The sequence below is a fragment of the Anguilla rostrata genome, chromosome 17 (genome assembly GCF_018555375.3).
Source record: "Anguilla rostrata isolate EN2019 chromosome 17, ASM1855537v3, whole genome shotgun sequence".
NCBI lineage: Eukaryota > Metazoa > Chordata > Actinopteri > Anguilliformes > Anguillidae > Anguilla > Anguilla rostrata.
The window spans coordinates 19,581,856-19,607,012 of record NC_057949.1 but is presented as its reverse complement, the minus strand read 5'-3'; the positions used below and the strand labels follow the sequence as shown (position 1 = coordinate 19,607,012).

General features: G+C 45.5%; 1 protein-coding gene across 1 annotated transcript in view; it reads left to right on the top strand.

Moving 5' to 3' along the window:
• LOC135243039 (voltage-dependent calcium channel gamma-2 subunit) overlaps positions 1-25,157 on the top strand; it is a 54,648-nt gene that overhangs the window by 13,802 nt on the left and 15,689 nt on the right. The gene's annotated exons all lie outside the window — the stretch shown is intronic.

Here is a 25,157-nt window from a genome sequence, read left to right as displayed (position 1 = left end):
GCATGCTGTAGATCACTACTGTTACTTTACTGGCTTTGAGACAAATTAGATCATGCGACAGAGTCCCTTCACCTTTCTGGAAAACAGAGTTTTCCCCCATTACAGCACCATGGCAACATGCTGTCCAGTTAGGGAGGGGGGGGGGGGTCAGTCTGCAGCAGAGACCATAATAATACAAAAAAGAGCAACACGAGAACTCCACGACAAAGGTAACCCTGGGTTGAAATCGCTGTGAGGTCATCACCCATTTACTGTATGGGTGTCATTAGAGAGGATGAGTGAACTAACCGGGATTTACAAGCGAATCAGAAAATCAACAGCTGCTGGCCCTTGGAGATGGCCACCAGCAAAGTACAGTCATACATATTCATACTTTTATGAAAATGACTAACAGGTCTGCAACCAAGAGAGTCATCAGGAGGACTGTATTTACAAATCTGAGCTAGTAACCGCATTACTGGCATTGAGCATATTCTTACCCAGAGCGACTTGCTACATATATACAGTGAGTTCCATAACGTTTGGAACAGATTTTTCTTGATTTGGCACTGCACTCCACAATTTTAGATTTGTAATCAAATAATTCACATGTGGTGCACATTCTCAGTTTTTATTTCAGAGCATTTTATACACTTTGGATTCACCATGTAGAAATTACAGCACTTTTTATACATACCCCTCATTTCAGGGCACCATAATGCTTGGGACATCTTATGTAATCTATGTAAATGAAAGTAGGCATATTTAGTGCTTTGGCGCATATACTTTGCATACAATGACCGCTTGAAATCTGTGACCCATAGACCAGGGAGTATTTTCTCATTTGTCCACATGACCCTTTTCCTTTAACAAAAGCTGAGAATCTGCACTTGAACCACGTGTGAAATGTTTGATTACAAATCTAAAACAATGGCATACAGAGTCAAATCATACAGAGCCTACCTAACATTATGGAGCTCACTGTATATTTGTGCAGTATGAATATGTACATCCAATCATCTAATCATGTGTATCCATAGTCAAAATATGAAGCACAGAATAGGTATGATTACACAAAGAGAAAAATGCGGAGATTAGCAGTAAGACTTTGCTACGATTCCTTTGAATGGTTCCTTGACTCCTGCATGTAAACAATGACACAAAACACAATCGTCAACGCATTGGAAATGAACGGATAAATTTGGTAAACGAGCTGCTGAATAGAACAGAAAAGCAAGAGCAGGTTGGCGCTGTCGCCTCCTCGATCCGAAGACAGCCACAGATTTTACTGTGCGAACGCCACCTCACAGTTATTGCACAGCTCAATTAGCAACTGAGTTACGGCCAAAACTCCAGGTGCATTTGTTGAACCGATGATGACCCCAATTTAGGTAATTATGGGACTGAGGTGGAATGATACCCTGCAGGTCCTGGGGGCTCTGGAGTACCAGTGCAGCACATATTTCTGCTCATTCGTAGAAACAGCATAGATATCATTTACTGTATATTCTGCCCCGTATGGACTGGCATATTAGCTTTTCATTTTTTTTTAAATTGGAGTTTAAATGAGAATATTTAGGAGGTACACTTACTGATGATGGCCCCTTGAACTCTGAAGCTGCTAAACCAGTTTCTCCAACAAGCAGGAACATGTCAGCTGTTGCTGACAACCCCACCCCCCCAACTGCCAACCGCCTCTGTCCTTCCTTTTCCCTTTTCCTTTTGGCCATGCTGTCCCCTGCCCAATACATTTCTATTTTAGTCACTTAGCAGACACTCTTATCCAGAACCAGCATTTTTACATAAATATTTTTGTATCTATTTTTAATTAATAGTGTTTCACCTGGGAATCAAACTAGCAACCCCAGTTAACAGTCAGGTTCCTTTACAGTTATGCTACACTGCCACCGCTGTGGAGGTGAAGGGGGGGGGAGGCTAAGGCAGCCATATCCCTTTCAGGGTTTGACGCCAAGTTCCATTCCTAGTTACCAGACCTGGGTCAAATACGTATTTGTATTGGATTTGAATACTTTTCTGTGCTCTATTGATCTTGCCTGGTGTAACTGAGCCTGCCGATATGACCAGACGGCAGGATTTGCAATTGTATTTCATTGGTTCCAATACACCAGACAAGATAAGTAAAGAGTAGAAAAGTATTTGAATTCAAAACAAATACGTATTTGACCCAAGCCTGCTAGTTACTTAAGCAGCCCTAACCATTTATTTCATCCGACATTTCACCCAAGTTTCTCCATAGGCTTGTAACTGACAGCTGACAGCCTGTTCTCAAATCCCCGTGTGAGACTCACGGTCCAGTCTGTGAGTCACTTGGCGTCAGAGCATACAGCTCATTGGCTAACAGAGCCAAGGCTAACCAGTGGGAAACGCCCACTGGCCCCACAGGAGCAGAGCTGCCTGTATCCCGGTTATACGGTTGGGAACTGCCTCCCAATCACGGCGAGAGGAACCCCTTCCCTCAGGCTGCAGACCAAAGCGACACAGCCGAAATGTAACGGCGCCCTGCAGTTATCGGTAACATACCTCTGAAGTGCAATTTCATGCAGCAAATGGTCTGGACTTTATTACTTCTGAACTCATAATTTGCACTTTTTAAAATATATATCCTTTTTACCATCACATCGTATTTGTAGTCCTCGTAGTGGAACTGAATAATCCCATCTGTGAACGAAAATGTCCTGAAGGGAACGAAGGGACTCTCCCGTTCGGAGCGGGAATGTAACGGTTTATTTTCCGCTGTTCCGAGCAGGGAAATGCGGTCGCGGGCGGGGGGGGGGGCGGCGGTGATGCGGGTCCACCACGGGCCCAGACCCGGGGTGTCTGGGAAGGTTACACACTGTGACACGGTGTACCGCAGGGGGGCGTGGGCTCGTAAAAACACCTCGTTAACAAGCGATTAGATCGATGGATGACAGAACGACCACATCTCTGCTGAGTTTTCCGGCTTAGCGGACGCGGGGTAGAGGCATGGCCCGGCACCACAGAACAGCTCAGCGCTCGGCACCCGCAGTTTCTCAGAAGAACAAGAAACAGACGGGCATCACGCGTTCAAACGCAGAGTCGGGAGAAACGGCCCCCGAACAAAGATTCATCTCAAGTGTAAACTGCCACGTGGGAATTATTTACATTTTATCCTAGAACACAGGAAACAGCCATTTTGAAAAACCGCACACTGTAGCAGAACCTGAATTTGGAAAGCTATCTATCAGTTATAAACAAGGGGAGGGCAGTTCGGTTCAAAGCTCACAACACTCTAGAAGTGGGCTCAAGCGAAGAACATGCTCCGGTCCTTCTACGGGTGCCCAGATGAGCCAAAAAGCACCGCGCGATGGATGGGCCTGATCTGTTGTCTCGGTTTCGCTCGTGGTGGTGGTGGTGGTGGCGGATTGCTCAGATGGTCATATCTACCGCTCTCCCAGACTGAGCTGGCAGACCCCACTGTCACAGCACATGGCACTGTTGGCAAAACAAACAGTTGCAAACGAAGCGTCGCTGTCGATACCCAGTCGACCACCACCCTCAATTCTAAAAACCGCCCGTCGCCGAGGTCACGAGCACCACTCCAAAACAATGGCAGCTGCACGCTGTTAATTCAACCCTACCAGAGTTTAAAATAGATCCCATGCACAGAATACGGTGTGCTCTATCACAGTCAATTAAACACAAATCATTTTTCTGTGTGAGCTTGATTTTGCTATGCATGGGAAAAGGTAAATAATGTGCTGCTGGGACTTAGCAGAGTGTACACCTGTAATATCTGTGATAAAGTTGTTCAGTGGGTTGAAGTTAATGTGCCACAATCAGATGTTAAAGTTGCTAAACTTCACAATTTTCCACAACTGGAAGGTTTGCGCAATGCTCTCTCCTTGTCCCAGCAACTGTAAGATGGTTATTCAGCAGAAAAGCTTTCCTACATAACGATATGCTTTACCCCAGTGGTTGCCAAGCTGTGGGTCGGGAACCACCCTAGGATGATGAGAAGGGTCGATGTGGGTCGGGAACCACCCTTGGGTGATGAGAAGGGTTGGTGTGGGTCGGGAACCACCCTTGGGTGATAAGAAGGGTTGGTGTGGGTCGGGAACCACCCTTGGGTGATAAGAAGGGTCGATGTGGGTCGGGAACCACCCTTGGGTGATGAGAAGGGTTGGTGTGGGTCGTAACTGGCAAGATCATTTGGCATACAGCCATCATGCTTCTTAAAGACATTAGCACTGGTTTTATTTATAATTTTAAAAAATATATTTTAAATCAGTTTTAACTTTAAATATTTTTTTATATTGAAGGGTCACGGTCTTGGAAATTTTGGGAGCCACTGCCCCAGCCGTTCCTGATGAATGAACCTGGTAGGACCCTGCTCTGAGGGATACATGAACTAATGATATGGATATTTTATCCAGTAATCGGCTTGAACAGGGTTCTGTGCTGAGCAACAGTAGTATTGCCAGGCAAATGAGTACACACACACACATACACACACACACACACACACACACAGAGTGGGCAGCTACAGTCAGAAGCTGGCATCAAGTAAAAATTTACGGCTGTAAGCTAGACTAACGTCTTGCAATTTTGTACAATCTTACTTAGGCTAGTGCTGAAGTCAGAAGCAGTGTGCCACGTTGATTCAACAGCAGCTCTGCAGCATTATCACTGAAAGGAGCCAAGATGGAGCGCATGCGGGGCTCCTGAAATGGGTTTGCCCTGGCTATGATGCAAAGCTAGGGAGATTCCGCAGCGTTTCTGCGGAGGGGAAAGCTAGCACGCCGGGTGTGCCCAGGTTGTGACGCTGTGCTGCAAACCGAACGCTGATGACGAAACTGATAACTTAAGATGAAAGATAACGCAATCGCTGCGCCCTGATCTGGGTGATTCAGCGGGTTTCCGGCGACAAAGGTGACGTGGCCGTGATTTTACAGACATTAACGATCTCGTTGCAAGCAAGGCTGTGAATCACGCCCGGCAAAGACCATGCGACGTATCTCTCTGCTACACTCTTTCGCCATACATCTCCACACATCTCCTCTCCTCTCCTCCCTCTGCTCCCCTTTCCTGTCCTCCTCTCTTCCCCACCCCACTTCCGTCCTGTATCACAGTTGAGTGACAGTAAGTCATCAGACCCACCAGACGAGTACCAGACACTTGATTCTTGTTTTCTGTTCAAAGTAAGATGAATATGGAATGGGTAGCAACACGGCATCCCATCTCTACTAGATGGTTTTCCAAGACAAAGATTGATCACAGTGGCCTGTCCCACACTCTGGGTGTCACGCATGCATACATAGGCACACACACTTACACACCTATATATCCGCACCTGCACAGGCACACACAGTCATGCACCCACATTCACACAAGTGCATTGGAAAATTCATATATACATATGCATATAGAGTGCATAAAAACATACACCATACACACGTACATGCTGGCATGGACAGATGATCCATACTACTGACACACAGGCACTCATAGTCAGATATACACACAAGCACGCATGCACCTCTTTATCAAAGACGCTTTACTTTGGACACTTGGTGACCCATGAGGCTTGCCGTACCTGCTTCAGAACACGGCGGTATCGTGTGGACAATGGGTCCGGTGCGAATGCTGCCCGGCTATGCGAGAGGCTGAAGCAATCCCTTTAGTCCCAGAAAGAAAAACGTTTCGCTCTGAAATGGTGGCACTGCCGTTGTCGCCATTGTTGGTTTTTCCAGCAATCTTTTAACAGTGTTCTGTAGTTTCCGCCCTGCAGGACTGGATTACAGCAGTGCTGAAGGATATTAACATCCCACTTTCATCAAGCCACGTCTATTGGAAATATTGTCTATGCCTGCAATGCAGCTCGCAGCCATGTAAAAGTTATGATTATTGTTATTATCATATTAAGTCATTTGGCAGATGCGGAAGGCATGGGAAGACAGACACACACACAGAATACATCCTAAGAACTGAACTCTGACTCACAGCAATTTGTTTTCTCTGAATTTCAGTTTCCTGTGTATGACAGAAAGGCACAAATTTGAGGTCTTTGTCCCAGTGCATACGGAGGGTACACTATATGCGCTCCCAGCCAACACAAGCATGTCAACCATGTTGGTATGGAGGCTGCTAGGCATTTCATCCCGTCAAACCACTGTTCCAATCCACGGATGGGCCCCAAAGCCCGGACAGCGCCCCCCACAGCCTGGACAGCGCTAGTGCAGACCACAGCAGGCAACCTCTCAGGGTGTCGCTATCTGGCTCCAGCAGAATCTTTCACGCAGAGAGACTCACAAAGCAAACACACGAGCAAAGATCAAGGATTGAAGCGCAGAAATTCATTAGAGGGGGAGAGAGTATATTCCCAAGATAGCAAGTGCAGGGAATACAGATTTGATTGACAACCTCAGCTACGATATTTCACTTATACAAACAAGAACAAAACTGCTGAGATGAGCTTAATGAATTGAACCAAGACGACCAAAGGCTGTGTTAAAACCACAGGGTTCTGAGGCGCTGAAAATGGCTAAATGTCAGGTGATAGAGCTGGGTAAATGTATGAAGTACTGGACTCCCAGATTTGACAGCCAAATTCTGAGATGAAATTCACAAGAATGGCCATTATGCAAATTCTGTTTTAGCTGCAACAGCACAGCTCAGTAGCATTCCAAGGCTGTTGTTGCAGTGTTCCTTGTTATTTAAATTCAAGGAACATCCAGGAAAAAAACGTTAGTTTGGCTCCCACCTGAATTAGCTTCAGATTTTTCCAGAATTTCAGGAAACCTAAAAAAATTTTTTTTTAAAGTTTGCAATGACTGCTATACCAATCAAAGAAATATGCTGTGTTATTGCAAAGCAAACACCTGTATGGTGACTGAATAACAGCCGGGACGATGTTCCAAAATGGCTGACGTAGGCAGTTGCAAATGCTCATTTCAGCTTTCAAAACAGTCTGGACTTTGATATGAGGTCGGCCATCTTAAACAGCTGCTGTCTGAATGGTTGTAATTGCTTCTGTCATGAATAATGCACATGTAAGCTATGTGTACACACTGAATGTCACTCAAAAGTGTTTTAAATGCAATTTCCAGCACAGATAATCGTCTATATCAGGGGGAATCTGGCTTTTTTGGATAAAAAGTCAGCTCACCACTGTAGAGCTGAGCTTTGTGACCCAGTTATATCAAAGGCCCGGATTCAACTTTTTGTCCTTCACTTTGAAAATTAAAAGCAAAAAGAAATCATTTCCCCCTAATTTGGCAACTTCAGTGATCACTAGAACTAACCTGATAACTCAAGGAATGAGCCCAATGACATGGGTTCAATCTAACCGCAATGTGCCTCGTCTCCATCTCTTCAGGACAGAATTAAACCAAGTGAGACAACTTTTTTTTTTTTTGCTATTCTCTAGCAATTCATTTCATTCATTCATTTCTCTAATCTTCATCAGCAACCAGTTTCTGGTTTTAGGATCACAGGGCATCAAGCAGTAGAAGTCAAGGTCCGAGTTTACATTATAGTTTCCACCAAGGCTGTCACAAAACTTTGTTTACCTTCCAGTTTGGCAGGCAATGAGCCACGGTTAGCAGTTCTGTCCTCACTGTGTTAGTGCAACACTTGTACGGTAGGTGTCGTACAGTGTTGGGGGATGCTGTGGTGATCTACATTTTGTGAGGCTGTCATGGGTGTGTTTGGTGCTAGCGACTCAGAGCTTTAACGGTTGATATAGTGCTGTTGTCTCGACAGGCGTCGTGAGGTAAACGTTATCGATCATTACTGCATATTATGCCCATAAACAAGCGGCGCAATTGGCCAGAATCGCGGCGGCATCGGCATTTTCATGAAGTTCCAGGTCTGTGTCGGTGAATGACCGGAAGGAGGCGTGGCATATAGAAGTACTGGGACCACAGGACCCCCTCTTTTAAAAAGCCTCAGACTGGCTCACCCACAGGTCATTGTGCTCACGCTAAATCCCACACAGGACCGACTCAAGCAATCAATCGACTAACATATTCATAATAAACACACGCAGACACCTCTGACCTGGGGTCAGCTGGGCTAACCTCACTACTGGCTCTGAACACTGAAAACCAAATGCAGCTTTCAGTTCTATTTTATTTTTTTATCTTTTTTTTTTTTTTCTTCACCGCTTAACAAGATCCACCCAGGCAGGGAAAATCAAATGTATAGCGGCCATCTGCTCCGTAACTGAGCATAAACTGAACAGACAGTCAGGTGTTCCGCTGGAACCTGAGGTAAAGCCGAAACGTCGGTCAGACAGCTGTGACCCTCAGCAGACGCGCTTATCCATGGCAACTTGCACAGACAATCAATTTAGACAGCAGGACACTTTCGCAATTCAGGTTAGGTACTTGGGTCAAGGGCACCACACCCCACCTGGACATGGAACCCACAAACTCAGATTAGCAAGCGCAGTTCTCTTAACATCTATCCTACTCTGTCGCCACATTTATTTATTTAACACTGAATTTATCTGATCAGAATTGAACGTATTTGTCAGGATGGTTGAGTAAGCATGTTGCCACTTACACCCTCGTGGAAGAACACTGGAGCGAGGTATAGAGAGAGAAAGAGAGAGACAGGGAGAGGAAAAGGGAGAGGGAGAGAGACAGAGAGGGAGGGAGATAAAGTGGGGGGAGAGAGAGAGGAAGGGAGGGAAATGGAGAGTGGCAAAGTGAGAGACGGTGAGGGAGAGAGGGAGGGAGAGAGAGGCAGAGTGAGAGACAGAGACAGAGGGAAACAGGGAGAAAGACGACAGAGAGAGCAAGTGAGAGAAAGACACAGAGGGAGAGAGAGAGGCAGAGTGAGAGACAGACAGAGAAACGGAGAGAGACGGACACAGAGGGAGGGAGAGAGAAGCAGAGTGAGAGAAACAGGGAGACAGAGAGAAAGCAAGTGAGAGAGATGGGCACAGAAGGAGAGAGAGAGAGAGGCAGACAGAACACAGGAAGGAAAGAAAGAGAGGGCTTTAGGGGGAGTTTGTGCTTGTGCAGTATGGAGGTGCCTGTTTCAGTGCAGTGGGGAAAGGGAACACATCTGTACCTGAGTAGACTCTGTGTGTGTGTGGGGGGGGGGATGCTCTCCCACTGAGGGGACTCCTGGGGGGTGTTCTAAAAGCCCAGACATATTAACAGACATGGTATGTACAGGGAAAAAGGGGACACCCTGCCCCCGCTCCTCCCTCCCTCCCTCCCTCCCTCCCTCTCGCTGGCCTTGCAGCAAGGTAACAGACAACATGCACAATCTGAAAATTTCCAATCAGCCAAAAGAGAGCAAGAGAGAGAGGGGGAGAGACAAAGAGAGGGAGCGAGAGGGGGAGAGACAGAGACAGAGAGAGAGGGCGAGAGAGAGATGGAGGGAGCAGAGGGAGGAGGGAGGTGGTTTGACGCATCCAGACTGCAGCCATTGGCTTTTTTTTTTCTCCTACATTAAGGATCAGAAAAAAGAACTGCAGAGAGGCACTACGCTGAATACTGGATGCATTCCCCCCTCTCTCTCTCTCCCTCTCTGTAGTGTTCGTTCGCTCTTTCAGCTCAGGAGGAGAAATCAATACACAAATTAATCATGCTGCCCAGGGCATTTGGTGGGGGGAAGGCGGGGGGGGGGGGGTTAGGACCGAAACAGACAAACATGCAAATCATAATTTCTTGTAATTCTGAATAGGCAGAAAATGTACTGTATATAGACCTATGCATGTTGTAGTTGCATTGTCATTTTTTCATAATCATTACTTATTGCTCATAAATGCTCTTTTTGTCATGTAGTTCTTTTGTTTTCATATTTTAGACGTTTAGCAGACACTCTTATCCAGGGCATTTTTTAGTGTCTTTAAAGAAATACACCAGCCTATGGTAGGATTTTTATCTAATAAACTGATAACTAAAAGAGAATATTTATGGAAATCAAAACTCAACTATAGCATGTCAATCATATGAGTTAAAGAATTAGTAATAATAGCTTACCCTAACCATTTGTACCAGTAATAGACATGCCTATAACATTAGTATTTTGTTTAATGTTTTAGATGTGACTATGTTGGGAGGGCTCAGTCATCACTTGCTATGTGTCCTACAGCTGAAATCAGTCTGACAGATACAATACTTTGGTGGGCAGTCTTTAACAATGGAACCTATTACTAATACTGGTTTTTGGGGTGGAGGGAGACTATGAGCTTAACTGAGGGAAATTACTAGAGAAAAGTAGAGAAGTCATTCACAGTGGGACAGGGTCTATTTTAGTTTGGGGAAACCCCACATTATCGCTTTTTGTGATTCAGGTTGGCCTGCTCCCTGATTGGCTGTTTTTCAGCTGTTGCCTCCAACCCTGGGTTAGCATGTTCCCTGATTGGCTGTTTTTCTGGTGTTGAATCCAACTCCAGGTTAGCCTGGTCGCTGGCTGTCTTTGGGTGACCTGTGGCAGTGCAATAATAATTGTGTATGTGTGTGTGTGTGCGTGTTCTTAAAGTCCCAGTAGTGAATGGCAGAAGGTTTTTTCCCCAACATCATGTGATCACACAAGCATTTCCACATCAGCCTGAAAACTACTTTTTGAGCTGATATAGTGTGTAGGGATGCTTATTTGATTCTAAATAATTTGTGGAGGTTTTGGAAAGCAGGCTTTTAAGGGATTCAGCTACATGTATTTCTTGTGTTGGGTCTGAACTATTTTTAGAGGTGTTGCATGTAATTTCTCACACACACGCACGTATGTACACACGCACATACACACGTACTGTACACACGTCCACACACAGTGGATATTTGTTGTTTTGAAAATATCCACACATAAGATATGCAAATGCAATATTTGTTGTATTTAAAACATCCAGTAAATGGACCTTTCACCAACAGCTGTTCCAGTGCTTGATGAAAAACAGGTGCAGCACTCTGTGTGTGTATGTGTGTGTGTGCTGAGAGACTGAGAGAGTGACAGAGAAACGTGAAGCGCTGCTGCTCATACTGGTTTCAGCAGTTGTGATTTATAGGCACATAAGCACATTTTAAAATTCTATTCATCCTATGAAAATGTAAGTATCTTTGAAGCACACAAGTATCCAAGACAGAGCAGCTGTGTTTTTTAAAGTGCGGTATATAAGCTGTTGATAAAACAACAGCAGCCATCGTCTAATCATTTAATCTTGGGGAAATGAACAAGATGCTTACTTTGAATCCTACAGTTTCTGCATTTACTCCATTATTCCACTCTTACACAACATCAGACGCTGCTTAAATCCATAACCGAAACAGAAGCACAAAGCACGAAAAGCCACCTCGGAGCAGCAGGCATTGTGGGAAATTACAAAAGCCACGCTTTCCCATTCATTGGACAGAGTCGACTGGGATGACCTTTGTTCAATAGCAACAGGTCAGACAGATTGTGAGACAGTGAGAGAGAGAGAGAGTGTGTGTGTGTGTGTGTGTGCCTTTTTTCCCAGGCCTAATTAACGCACTGTATGTGAACCGTTGTCATAATGTGCATTTTCACAAAAAATATTAATTATTGTGCATTTATTATTAATGAAAGGACCAAGGCAGTGCATAACTTCCAGGTGGAGAGCTGACTGAGGACTGTTAAGGATTATTTTCAAAAATGTTTAGAATTTTGTTTTGATTCCCTACAAACTCCAACTGAACTTTTACTTACTGTATACATGCATCCTGTATACACAAACACACACAAGCACATGCACCCAGCCACACACACTTTTACACACTAACACACATGCGAACATGAACCCACCCGCTTACACATACGCACACACACACACACACACACGTATGTACGTACACACAAGTACATGTACATGCACACACGCATGCACACACACACACACACGTATGTACGTACACACACATACATGTACATGCACACACGCATGCACACACAGACACACCCTCTGTCTACTACCCAGATTCGTACAGCAGTGAAAACTTAGCCTGCCCATGGGTTGGGTCTCTACCCAACAACCCATGAAAAAGACGAGTACTTTAAGTATACTACAGCGCACTTCTGCATACATGACATATAATTACATTTAAAATAATTAAACTTCAAGAATGTGCAATTTTCTGTTCTTTCACATGGGAAGGGCTACCAGAACAACAAACAAGCAAACAAAGATGACGACAACCGCATCACACCAACAGCACGAGCAGAGTGAGCTGTCAGACCCTTTCCTCAGCGTGCGTGGTGCCATACTGGTGTTAATGACTTTACAGGGATGGATTCAGGATGCGCAGGAAGTGTAGCTGTGTTTTTCGTAACTCCGTACCTCAACAGCATAAATCCTCTGGCACGCTGACACAGTAGCTGCAGCCTGTCAGAGTCATTTAACCCTTAACCTTTAACCCTTAGCTCTCGCACTAATATGCTTGCCCTGCCGAGCGCAACAATCCATTTTTGTCTGTAAAAATAAAAAATAAAAAGCAGGCATGCACATGCTGCCCTGCTAAATGTGCCCAACACTGAGTTCAGAGTATTGATCACTGAACACTGGCATGAGCGCTTTGACCCCAGGACTGCCGATCCTTCTCACCCCTACCCAAACAGCTTCTCCCCCTCAGACATTCTGGGAATTCCACGCTGGCATATTCGTGGCTTCACTGATAGTTTAGATAAGTCATTATGATGCATCTGCTGCACATTCACTGAGAGCAATGGAAACTCGAGGTGTAGCCACGCGTCAAACAATCGACTTCTCAAACTGAATTAAGAACCAATGATCAAACACTAATAATAACAATACGTGTTTCTTTTTTTAATTTTTAAAAATGTTTTAAAATTTGGCACGTAATGTGGAGCTGAGCGTATTAAATTTTTGCCCTAATTTGGAATGACCAATAATCTTCAACAACAGCCACGTTCACGCGTGAACACCACTGCTGATCAGGGAGAGTGCAGACATCCATGGAAACACACGGTATCACCAGCTGCTTCTTTTCACACCGCAGAATACAGCTGAAATCGCACAGAGCGGAGTCGGACGGAGACCTTTCATGCGCGCCTTTAGCATGCGCTCCACGGGTGCCCGATTGACCAGCGGGGGTTTCTAGATATCGATGAACGTGGACCCCTAACCGACTGATCCCTCGCCATACCCTGGCCGACACAATCGCCAACTGTGCCTCGCCCTTTGGAGCTGCCAGCCACAGTGGGCACTGGCACGGTCTGGATTTGATCCGAGACCACGGGGCTCATCCATGCACCACTGCACAGTCTCTCTCTTTCCCTCTCTCGGCCACTGCATGCTGGACCACGTGTGCAGCACAGAATTCTCCTTTTGTTGTTATGGTTTCCGCTCAGCTTCCGATTGGCTGTCCTGGCCTGCTGAATAAAGCAATGCAGCCAGTCAGTACGCAGCAAAAGCCGGGGGAGGGGGGGGGGGGTTGTAGCTGTAAAACCCAGAGGATGAGGGGGGTCAGAGGGAGAGAGGGAGAGAGAAAGAGAGAGAGAGGCAGAGACGGAGAGAGAAAGATGGATCTGTACTTCTCAACAGACAACTGTGCAAGAGGTCATGCCATTTAAAGATGGTTTGCCTAATGGTGTGGATTGCAAATATTTTGTTAATTTGAGGTTCATTATTAAAATACATAACTAAAGATAGATAAATAGATAGACTGACTGACAGATTGCCATCTCTTAAAAATGTATGAAAGTTCATATTGTTGCTGTGATTATTACTATAGTCACTGTTGTGACGTGAGGTAAAGTGGGGTTCTATATAACAGACACAGATGTGTTTTTATATGCACTAGATTGGTTAGTGAGTCACTGTAGATTGAATTGCTTACAATTATCTTAATAGAGAAAAGACTCCAATGACTTTGAAATATTGGTGATTTGGGGAAAGAAATTGTCAGATTAACCAAAACTGAGCTGACAACACAGTGTATGTGTGTGTGTATGTGTGCGTGTACGTGTGCATTTGTGTATGCATGTGTGCATTTGTGTGTGTATGTTTGCGCGTGCGTGTGCATATGTGTGTGCGCCTGTGTGCTTGTCTGTGTGTGTGCGTGCGTGTGCATGTGTTTGCGCGTGCGTGTGTGTGTGTGCGCGCGTGTGTGTGTGTGCGCGTGTGTACGTGTGTGTGTGTGTGCGTATGCGTGTGTGTGCGTGTGTGTGTTGCAGTGAAACGCAGACTGGCAGCACAGCTCAAAGCCCACAGGCCTGTGGTGCAGTGACTCACCCTGCTGCTCCTGTCCTCTGCACAGAGTCGATATAGATGTTCTCCTCACACGGCTTCTTAGAGCCTCAAACAGCTTCACGCTAAATCATGCAGCCTCAAACAGCCTCATTCAGGCTCATACAGCCTCAAACAGACTCAAACAGACTCACATACCTGCACTGAGTCGGCCGCACCAAAACTATTAACAAGTCAATTGAAAACCACAATGAGTCACAATGCGTAACACACTCACGTAATCTCTACTAAACACACAGCAAACTGTGCCTTGCGAAGGCAGCGGGCCACAGCTGGGCTGATTACTGATCAGCCTCAGCCCTGCTTGCCTGCAGGTGAGCCTCAGGTGTGCTTGCCTGCAGGTGAGCCTCAGGTGTGCTTGCCTGCAGGTGAGCCTCATGTGTGCTTGCCTGCAGGTGAGCCTCATGTGTGCTTGCCTGCAGGTGAGCCTCAGCTGTGCTTGCCTGCAGGTGAGCCTCAGCTGTGCTTGTCTGCAGGTGAGCCTCAGCTGTGCTTGCTTGCAGGTGAGCCTCAGCTGTGCTTGCCTGCAGGTGGGCCCCCTGCAGTGTGCGGGTCCTGAAAGACCTCACAGAATCTGACAGCCAGGAAGCTCTGGCAAGAGAAGGAGAGCGTCTCCTGTCTGCACGTTTCTCAGATGCTCCCAGCATCGCAGATTCCCGCGAGCAGCTCCAGTCCTGGCACAAAGTCAGCCTCACACTGGCGTTAATAACCGTGGAGGACAGGCATGAAGTTGGCCGGGACTTCCCCAGTCACACAATATTGGGATGGATAGAGGCGGCGCTCGGTGGCGCACGGCGGCTTCTGCCCGTGCGCGACTCCTCTGGACTGGCGGGAAGTCACCGGACCGTGCAGGCGCTTAGCCTTTCAGGCCTTCTGGCGTGCCGAAACGTGGTCAAGGGCCGCTTCGGTCCGGACGAGTGTGTCCTAATCTGTTCTAAAATTAGTCATTCAAATCGCTTTGATGAATCGATGAAGGCTGGATGGACACAAGCGGTCTGCAGTTTGTGTGTTTGCTCATGTGTGCGCTTGTGGGTCAGGGCACTGTGTGTCTGTAGTATTGTGTGTGTGTGTGTGTGTGTGTGTGAGTGAGCACACTAAATCTGTGTGGGTGTGTGTATTGACAGGGTTAAATTGATATCATCGCAGTCCCAGAATTCTCTGCGGACAGAGAAAGGAAACGAACACAATGCAGAACACAGCGTTTCCCCTGACGACCGACGCTGTGCACTCTCTCGCTCTCTCATTTTCTCACTCTCTCTCACACACACACACTCATTGTCTCTCACCTACACACACTGACACTTGCTTTCTCACAACTCCTCTCTGTTACACACACACACACACACAAACTAACCCACTCTCAGAATCTTGCTCTACTGCGCGTGCGCACACACACACACACAAACTCGGTCTTGCTCACAATAAACACATACATTCTCTCTCACAGACAGACTCTCTCTGGGCCACTTGTCTGTTGCTCCTCAAATAAAGCCCATAATCTCGGTAATCTCGCGCAGCACGTTCACAGACTGCGCTCTGTACCGATAGAACATTCCGGGTCTATCCGGAAGCGGTCCCCCTTCCCTCTCCCTGCGTTCAGCGTTCTCTTAAGCGGTGATGTATGTCCGGCGCATTTCTCCAGGACGGCTGCGCAGTCGCAGATTAATGCTCTCTGCTTAAAGCTCGGTCACGGTCTGCATTAATGACACTGATCTGGCACCCATAGCAGGTGGCAATTTTCTCCCATTTGCACAATGGCCGTGAAAGAATAATTCTGTAATTGGAGTTTTAAAATGAAGATCCAGGAGACGGGGTGCCAGGCTAACCCCGTACGACTGCTAACTGGCGACATCCATCTCTAGAATAAGCACCCCCAAATACAGCAATCTCACCCCCAGCTGTTTCTGACTACCCTCATCATCCTCATAGCATGACATTAACATGTGCGCATACGCAGGTGCGTAGGTGTAAGTCACCCTGAATAAGGGTGCATGCTCAATGCATGTGTGCTGTGTGTATGTGTGGTGGGTGAATGTGCGCACGTGTGTGCGTGTAGGTGTGTATGTGTGGTGTGTAAAGGAGTGTATGTACGCATGTGGTGTGTGTATGTGTGTAGGTGTGTGTGTCTGCATTTGTGTGTGTGCATGTGTGCGTGTGTGTGCATGTGTGCGCGTGTGTGTGTGCATGTGTGTATGTGCGCATGTGTGCGTGTGCGTATGTGCGCGTGTGTGTATGTGTGCATATGTGTGTGTGTGCGTGTGTGTATGTGCGCATGTGTGCGTGTGTGTGTGTGTGTGTGTGTGTAACAGGCAGAGGCCCCCTATGATGGGGAAAGCTGTCGTGCAGTAGGGATGGAAGCGCACCGTAGCTACAGACACAAATCAAATTAGCGCTTCGGCGCTGCATGGATCTTAGCGGGGACGCGGGTCCTTAATGAGTGAAAGCTGGCTCTGGTCACCTCCCTCCCTTCCTAATGAGCAGCCGCCATGTCCCGCTGTCCCCTCACATCGAAAGCGCACTGGCGCACAGGATCAAACTGCTCAGCATGCTCAGTGTATATTCAGTGCATTGCCAGAGTTTGTTTAAAATGTTCAGTATGAGTTGCTTGTGCTCAGTACGGGCTCAGCTTGTTCAGCGCATTGGCTGCGTTAATTCCTTTCAGTGGGTGCGCTGTGTCAGCGAGAGTGGATCAAGGTATGCCTGGGGTATTTACAGGTGTTCTGGTGCTCAGTGTACCGGTGATCAGATGCGACTGGGCACACCGTGATGTTTTCAGGTGTGTTTGGGTGTTGCTGCGATGTGTTCAGATTCATTTGTGTATGCGGAGATGTGTTAAGACACAATAATGTGTTCAGTTGCATTCAGGGTGCTCAGGCATGTTTTTTGGAGATGTAAGGAAATGTGCAGTGTGTGAAAGTCAGGTTTGTTTGGAAGTGTTCAGCTGAGAGGTACCACTGGAGTTAGGTGACCACTCTTTAGAAAGATCAGAGGAACAGGTAGATTCAGTAAAATCTCTCTGGCCTACATTGGCTGGCAGTTGGCAGTGTGGAATAGAGGTTAGGGAACATCTCTTCAGGTGAAATACTGCTGATGTACCATGTACTGAACAAAAATGAATTCTGGCATCAGCCCTCCCTGCACATTATTTAGCTTCACAGACTAAAAATTCAGTTGAAAACAACTAAAGGTGATGGTGCACACTTAAGATGTCTAAGCATCTAAGTGCGCACTAAGATCAAAGCAATAGCATTACCATTGCTCATAATGCAAAAAAAAAAATAAAGATTTCTAGCTAAGAAGACAAATGTTATTTAAAGCAGGGCTGCCCAACCCTGGGCCTGGAGATCTACTGTTCTGTAGATTTTCATTCGTACCCTATCAAACCACACCTCATTCAACAGCAAGAGATGTCACTGAGCTGCTAGTCAGTAGAATCAGGTGTGCCAAATTAGGGTTGAAGTGAACATGTACAGGATGGTAGATCTCCAGGAACAGGGCTGGGCAGCCCTGATTTAAAGTGTGCAGGATAGATATTGGCTTTTTATGCATTGAAGTATTGGGCAGAAAAGGGTGAGCTTGCGTGGAGCTCTGGGTGTACGGACGACCAGAGAATCTGAGCGAAACCCGCAGCTTGCAGCTTCGCTGTGTGCAACCGGCACTGACGATGCTGACATCAGCAGCCAGGGAGGGCTGAGATTGGTCGAAATGAACCGAAGGCGGGGTGCCATCTCCCCCCCCCCCCCATCCGCCTAATTCTGCGACTCAACACAGATATCTGAGAGAAGGACGCAGAGGTCCCTTGTCTGCTGTTTTTAGAACACCCCCGCTCCCGAGAAAGGGGGCGGGCCAGAAGCTCTCATTGTGCTCCCAAACCTGAAGGTGGAAGAGGAATTCAGGACGGCCTAAAAACTTCCTAACTAGGGCCCGCGGATTCAGCCTAATCACCACGGTGCTATGTCTGTAATTACCTGTGGATGCCAGTCACGGATCATCTCTAAGCAGACACCATCATCTATTTTTTCTCTCTTGAGAGAGGCTCGGGTTCACATACAGCAAAACATGATACGTTCACTAATGTTTCACACATTTGAACATTAAACATATGACGTGTTGAAAAGAAATCCGGGTTTGATTGAAGGATCAAGTGCCTACTGGAGTCACATGTAGAACAAACAGAAAATAGGACACGCTTTAAAGCTTAGCATTTCTCAAAAACTGCCAACCATTCCATCTCTCGTTGCACAAGAAATATTTGCTTCTTTATTGAACAGTAAAATTTTCTTAATGCAAACAACAATTCATTTGATTTTACCTTAAATTAAAGGTTTTGTGAAGTGTTTGCGGAAATTAAATATTTATACCATATAGTTAGGCAAATACTGTGGATTTAGTCGCTTTTTATTGTAGCACACAGTCTACATAGTATTCACTTTGCTCTGCACATAGATCAATGAGATCGATCTAGGCCAACCGACCAATCAATCAAAAAGTATTTGTAATATTGTATTTTTACAACTAAACCGTCAGAAAGGACTGAGCAAACTGTGTTTTCCAAAGGGCATAGAAAAAAATAGACTGAGTGTTGATCTGCCACTGCCATCTGATAAGAGTCAGTAACAGTCATCTAGGCTTGTATAGGCTAGTCATGTATCCAGCACTTGTGACCAGTTACAGTCAGTACCTATGTATTCTGCACTTGTGGTCAAAGCTAGTCACAGTCAGTACCTATGTATTCTGCACTTGTGGTCAAAGCTAGTCACAGTCAGTACCTATGTGTTCTGCACTTGTGGTCAAAGCTAGTCACAGTCAGTACCTATGTGTTCTGCACTTGTGGTCAGAGTCAGTCACAGTCAGTATCTATGTATTCTGCACTTGTGGTCAGAGTCACTCACAGTCAGTATCTATGTATTCTGCACTTGTGGTCAGAGTCACTCACAGTCAGTATCTATGTATTCTGCACTTGTGGTCAGAGCTAGTCACAGTCAGTATCTATGTATTCTGCACTTGTGGTCAGAGTCAGTCACAGTCAGAGTCAATATATCCAGAAGTTGTGATCAGACAGGGTGACAGTCAGAGTCAATGTATCCAACAGTTGTGATCAAAGCCAAACAGTTATAGTCAATGGCAGAGGTGGTCAGAGGCAGTCGCAGTCAGAGTTTATGTATCTGACACCTGTGAAATGAAATGTACAGACGTACGATATCTACAGCATTTACTTTTCTAGGACATTTAGGGAGATGAGCAGGGTTACCGCCCCCTCAGTTACCCAGGCTCCATGACCGACCCCCCCCCCCAAATAAAAGCCATGTCTCATTATCACAGATGCTTGCCTTTCTACGAGTGGCTCCCATAAAGAGACATGTCTATGAAGCACTGATGTGCACTCAGTGTTTTAACCAAGCGTTCTGTACCAAACATCTGGGAGGGTCCCCACTTTGCTTTCACTCTTATTTCATTTAAGGGTCAAGGGTCATCATGTAAAACACTATGTGAGTTGAACTGATTCTCAAATCTGTCACCATTTTGAGCCCGTTTCTGCTAGTTTCACAGTATTGGGTCACACAGCACAGCACCCTAAATGGGGCAGCATAATGTAATATAGCATAATGGGTATATTTTTTCAGTAAAATACCCAGCTGTATAGATGGTCTGTAAAAGAATGTTAGCTGTAAGTCACTCAGGATAAGAGCTTCTGCTAAATGTGAAAATGCAAATGTCTTACGTTGGAGTATTTTTTAAGTAGTGGATATCGTAAGGGTTTCCCCTTAATGTCTCCCCTACTGGAGGGACAGGGAAGGGGGTCACCTCCGGGACAGGCTGGGAATAGATTGGAAACCTTGGGAAAACTGGGTTTGAGTTGTTTTTCTACAGTAATCCTGCCATTTGGCAGGGACAGCATCGCAACACAGGAGCAGAGGTCAGGCAGAATTTCTCACAGAAGCAAAGCAGGGGAGGGAAATTAGGGCAGACACACTTACAGTACTTCTTCAGAATGCAAATGCATCAGTAGAAACCTAAGTTTAAGAATCCAAAGAAGATTCAAGGACAGATTGATTTTTAAAAAACCTTTTTGGTTTTTTTAACAGGCATGAATATTACTTTTACTAATTCCCTAAACTTACATCCATCCATCCATTATCTAACCCTCTTATTCCTGGTCAGGATCGCAGTTGGTGCTGGAGCCTATCCCAGCATGCATTGGGCGAGAGGCAGGAATACACCCTGGATAGGTCTCCAGTCCATCACATGGCCCACACAACATTTACACACATACTCATACCAACAGTGAAAAGAAATCAAGGAGGAAACCCATGTGAGGAGAACATACAAACTCCACACAGAAATGCTCTGCCCAAGGCCCTTCTTGCTGTGAGGCAACAGTGCTACCCACTGCACCACTGTGCTGCCCTCTCTGAAGTTATAGGCAAACTATATTGCGCACCACGAGCAATGTATACAATGAGTAAACACAGAGAAATATTTTGGTCTCACCTCATAAACAGGGAAGGAAATTTACTGCTCAGTTGTTGAGCTGTTGCTGCCATCTCCACAGAACAGGGGTCTTCACAAAGGCTGCACCAGCAGTGCTCACTCCTACACCTACAGAGCTGCAGGGTGCAATAATGATGAAAACAAAAACATACAATTTTTCAGTTTTCAAATACAAGTTACATTTTGGTCTAAAAATACACCCTATAAAAATATTCCAACTTGGTGGTGAAAAAAATTGAATAGGAAGGTGCAGAGAAAATGAAATTCCATAAGGAAAAAAGTACCAAATTAAACTTCCAATCCCCATCTGCTTAAAAATAAATTGTTAATTCGGTCAATCACACTGTATAATCACGCAGGCAGAATTAGGCCAATATTTTACCAACTTTTCGTTGACATACAAAGCAGGGAAGTGAAGTTCTGAGGTCTAACAAAACAACGCCCCTCGTTTCCGCCATCAAAAGCCCCTGATCTCGAAGTAATTCAAGTTAAGTTCAGGAAAAGTGTGTGTGTGTGTGTGTGTGTGTGTGTGTGTGTGTGTGTCAGTGTGTGTTTTGTCATGTTCCTATTGAAAACTTTGGCACAAACCTAAAATTAAAAATTAGAAGATTAGAAAATGTCAGCTTACAGTTAGAAATTAATTCCTGTCAACTCTCTACTGCAGCATCGGACTGTCGTACATGCACACGCACACGCGCACTCGCAGGCACGCACACACATGCCCAAGCACACAAACACACACAGCTGTGAGTTAATCTTCCGCTCTGCCCCAGATCTGCCCTTTCTGGGGGAAACACCTACACATCCTTCAAACCCAGGCTCTCCTGTCCTCATGGCAACGGACCGCCGTGGGAACGTGGGAGCTGTGACGCACTCACCGTCCTGGCCGCTAACTTTCAAAGAATTCCGCCCACCAGGGCAAATCACATCCATGCCCACCACGGACCCCCCACCCCAAACTGAGACCCCACCATCACTGGAACCCCAGTCCCTGACCCCTCTGAGGCTCTTCTTCTGCTGTTTCAGGCTAACCGGACTCATTTTTCTCACGCCATAAGGGTGACTTCTCCCCTATCCCATTTACGGTTGCGGTTGGCCAGCTCGCTCTACAGAGGCCGTCTGTGATTGGCCGAAATGCGGACTCGCTACGCAGGAACTGCCTGTGATTGGCTGAGGGGCAGGCTTGAAATGGTAGCACAAGGCCCAGGAAATGGGGAAACCGTTAACATGGACGTACGCGCCGGGAAGCAGAGGGAAAATACACTAACCGGCAGCCGCCCTTCCTCCGCGCCACGCTGCAGGAAAGCCACGCAGATGAAACGGCATCATCATTTTAAAAATTAACGGCCCAGCTGAGTTTACACGCCTTGTTACAAGGGAAGAGCTCTGGAGCGGTTAAGTGCCACATCAGTCTCTGCATGTTTACTGAAGTGGTCCCCCCACACTACCCCCCCTCCACCCCCTACCCCAAAGGGCCGGCTTTAGATGGGTCCCTTTGAAATTCTGTTGGTTTTCACCTGCCAGCTGTTCACAGTTCTGGACAATGCAGCTAGTTTGTGGGTGGGTGCCGGGGGGGGGGGGGGGGGGCTGGCAGGATGCACAAGAGAACACCTTGAAAGAAAGTTGCTTCTGAGCATTTAAGCCCATGTCAGAAAGCACACAGAAGGAAATTCTGCATGTAAAACTATACATGTCTGGATACAATAACAGTCCTTTTCTGTTTATTGTTGATAACATACATCATATGTATATAAAAAGGGAGCTGTGTTGTCATTTCATCTGAGACGTTTTCCTCTCAAAGCGGATTGCGTCCGCTTGCTGATCTCATGCTGGTTGTTCCACTTAAAGCCAATTTAAGATAATTTCAAAATTGTTGCTTTGCTGAAATTGTTGCGCTACATATCTGCATGCAAATTCCCCCAACTTCTGCCAAATTAAAATTTAATCAAGCACCTTACCCTGGACTTCAACGTAAGTGTAGCCACAGCAGCATTAAAGTCATGGGACTCCGTTCAGTAGAAAATTTAGCAGACACTCCCCCACCCGACTCACACGTTCCCCAAGGTGCACATAGCCCAGATTCAATCAATCTGCAAAAAGCTCTCTCTTTCATTTTAAGTTGCAGACTTACGCACGTGCTCCAGTTCGATCTGCTCTCACACAGACTTTAGCATTTCTGAATGCCAGTGACCCCAAAACTAAATATTTCACTATAGGCATAGAACAAAAACATAATATTTACATTTCGCTGACAAATCTGTTTATTGTTCACCCACAAAGGTAAATATTGGAAAGAGCCGTGGAGATCGGTACTTAAAGTGACCTGTATTTCCTAAGTGGAGGCTTATCATATACCGGAAACTCCTGGTGAGATCTAGATCTAAGAAAGCTCACACTGGCGACTAAAAATGACATAAATCAATGGTCAAGTGTGGGTCATTTCAACACACTTTTGGGCCGCATCGTCAGAGATTGTAATGAGATGTGGCATGCTTATTCGGTCTTATAATAAACCCCTGGAACTAAGACTGCGCTCGTCTCGAATCCTTATTAAGGGAGATGTGGGCTGGCAAAGTTTGGGCTAATTAGCGTGATTCCATGACTTTGACTTGCCATTACTATAGGTCATGATGGAGAGAAATGGTCCTTATATCATTTTAAAGGCCTTCCAGCTCTTATCTTTCACATAAATATTATGTTCACCCCAAAATATAAAGGTAACCAAGTTATGAGTGATTATAACCTTCAAAGTTGATCTGACCAAAAAAAATCCCCCTTTATTTCAAAATGAATAGAAATCTTCACCAACATAAGTTTATAATGTCATCAACACCTCCAGAAAATTTGGTCTGTGTGCAGTTTGACTACATATTGTTTAGCTTTTTATGTACCCCGATGAGTTACAGAAAACTGAAATTGTAAGAACTGAATTTGAAGGAGTACTAAATTCTAACTTTAAACTTCAAATAGTGAAACATGACTGCAATAAATAGCAAATTCAAGTCACAAAATGATGGCAACTGCTCTGTCACACTGGCTGACTGTGCATATAAAACAGTAGAAAAGCACCCACAATAATTATGGGACTACTAATATCTAGGCAGCCTGATAAACAGGCTGCTGGGGTGCTGAACCCTAATTAAACAAAATTCAGTGGCATCACCACCCAAGCAAAAGGTGATTTCACAAAAAAAGGGAACTTCATTATAGCACAAAATATTTGTATAAATATTTTGTGCACAAGTCAAAATACATTGCAAATACTCACTTCTGAAACCTGTGCTATATGACGCAATTCAATGATTGTATGAGTGAAGAGGATATTGATTTGCATAAACTCAGTTTAGGAGGGTCCTCTGCCTACAATATTAGCACAGGCTTCTCGTGTTCTACAGCTCAGTTAGGATTCATTTTTTTAAATGTTCACCTGCAACAGGTTCTCGTGCATAGATTTGGTATGTTCATCTGGGGACCAGGGGAGTATTACGAGGGATTTTGTATGTATATTCTGTATGTATTCAGTGTCCATTGCCTTAAATTAACCCAGATGCTGAGTATCGGTCTACTTCTCACGGTTTGGGTGTATCAAACTTAGTATCAAACTTACTTCACTGGGAAAAGTGCAAAGAAGGGCAACTAAACTGGTTGTTGAAAGGTAGTTTCCCTCATTTGCATTCATTTTTAAATAATTTATAATTTCCTGCTTTTCAATCTCCATCTCCTCTGCGTATCTCACTCTTTCTCCTCTCTGTCCTCTATGCCTCTCCCCACCTCTCTCTCTCCCGCCTTCTCTGTGGCATGTTTTAATTGTCACAGACATTCCTGATATAATCGATGTGAGCTGTGTGATTGCACTCCCGTGTTAAGGAGGATTTGTGGACACGCACAGTCAGCACGTTGGAAACTGTCCACAGAGGATTATCGCCAGTTTCTCAAACACCTCTGACCACATATGCAGGCATTCCCACAGTTAGAAAAATGTTTAAAACAGCATTTAACTTCTAAACTTCTTCCAGAATTTGAGTAAATCACTTACCAAATCCACTATTTATTTCATCTACTGTGCTCTCTACACCATTCACAGTAAGGACCCTGGGACTGATCCCACTTAGTCCCTAACATGTTCTGCTTTTATTCTGGAGGAAATTTTCAAACCTTCACTACTGTACCACACAACTTCTCTTATTCTGAAGAGCATTTTTAAACCTTTGCCTTGGCACCGACAGGCCGAAGGGTTAGGCTGCAGTGTCGGTCGATCAGGTGAAAACAGGTACCCACCGAATCAGACTGGTGGAATCATACCCCAGGAGGTAACTCCAGGAGGAACTGGAACCTTGCCCCAAACCCTGGTATTTCCGATATTGCTTGTGTCTAACTGTCCGTTTCCTTGCACAGACCTATGCAGAAAGGAATAAAGCTATGATCAGTGTGTTTCTTTATCGTTTCAAGTTCATGTTCCTAATGTCAG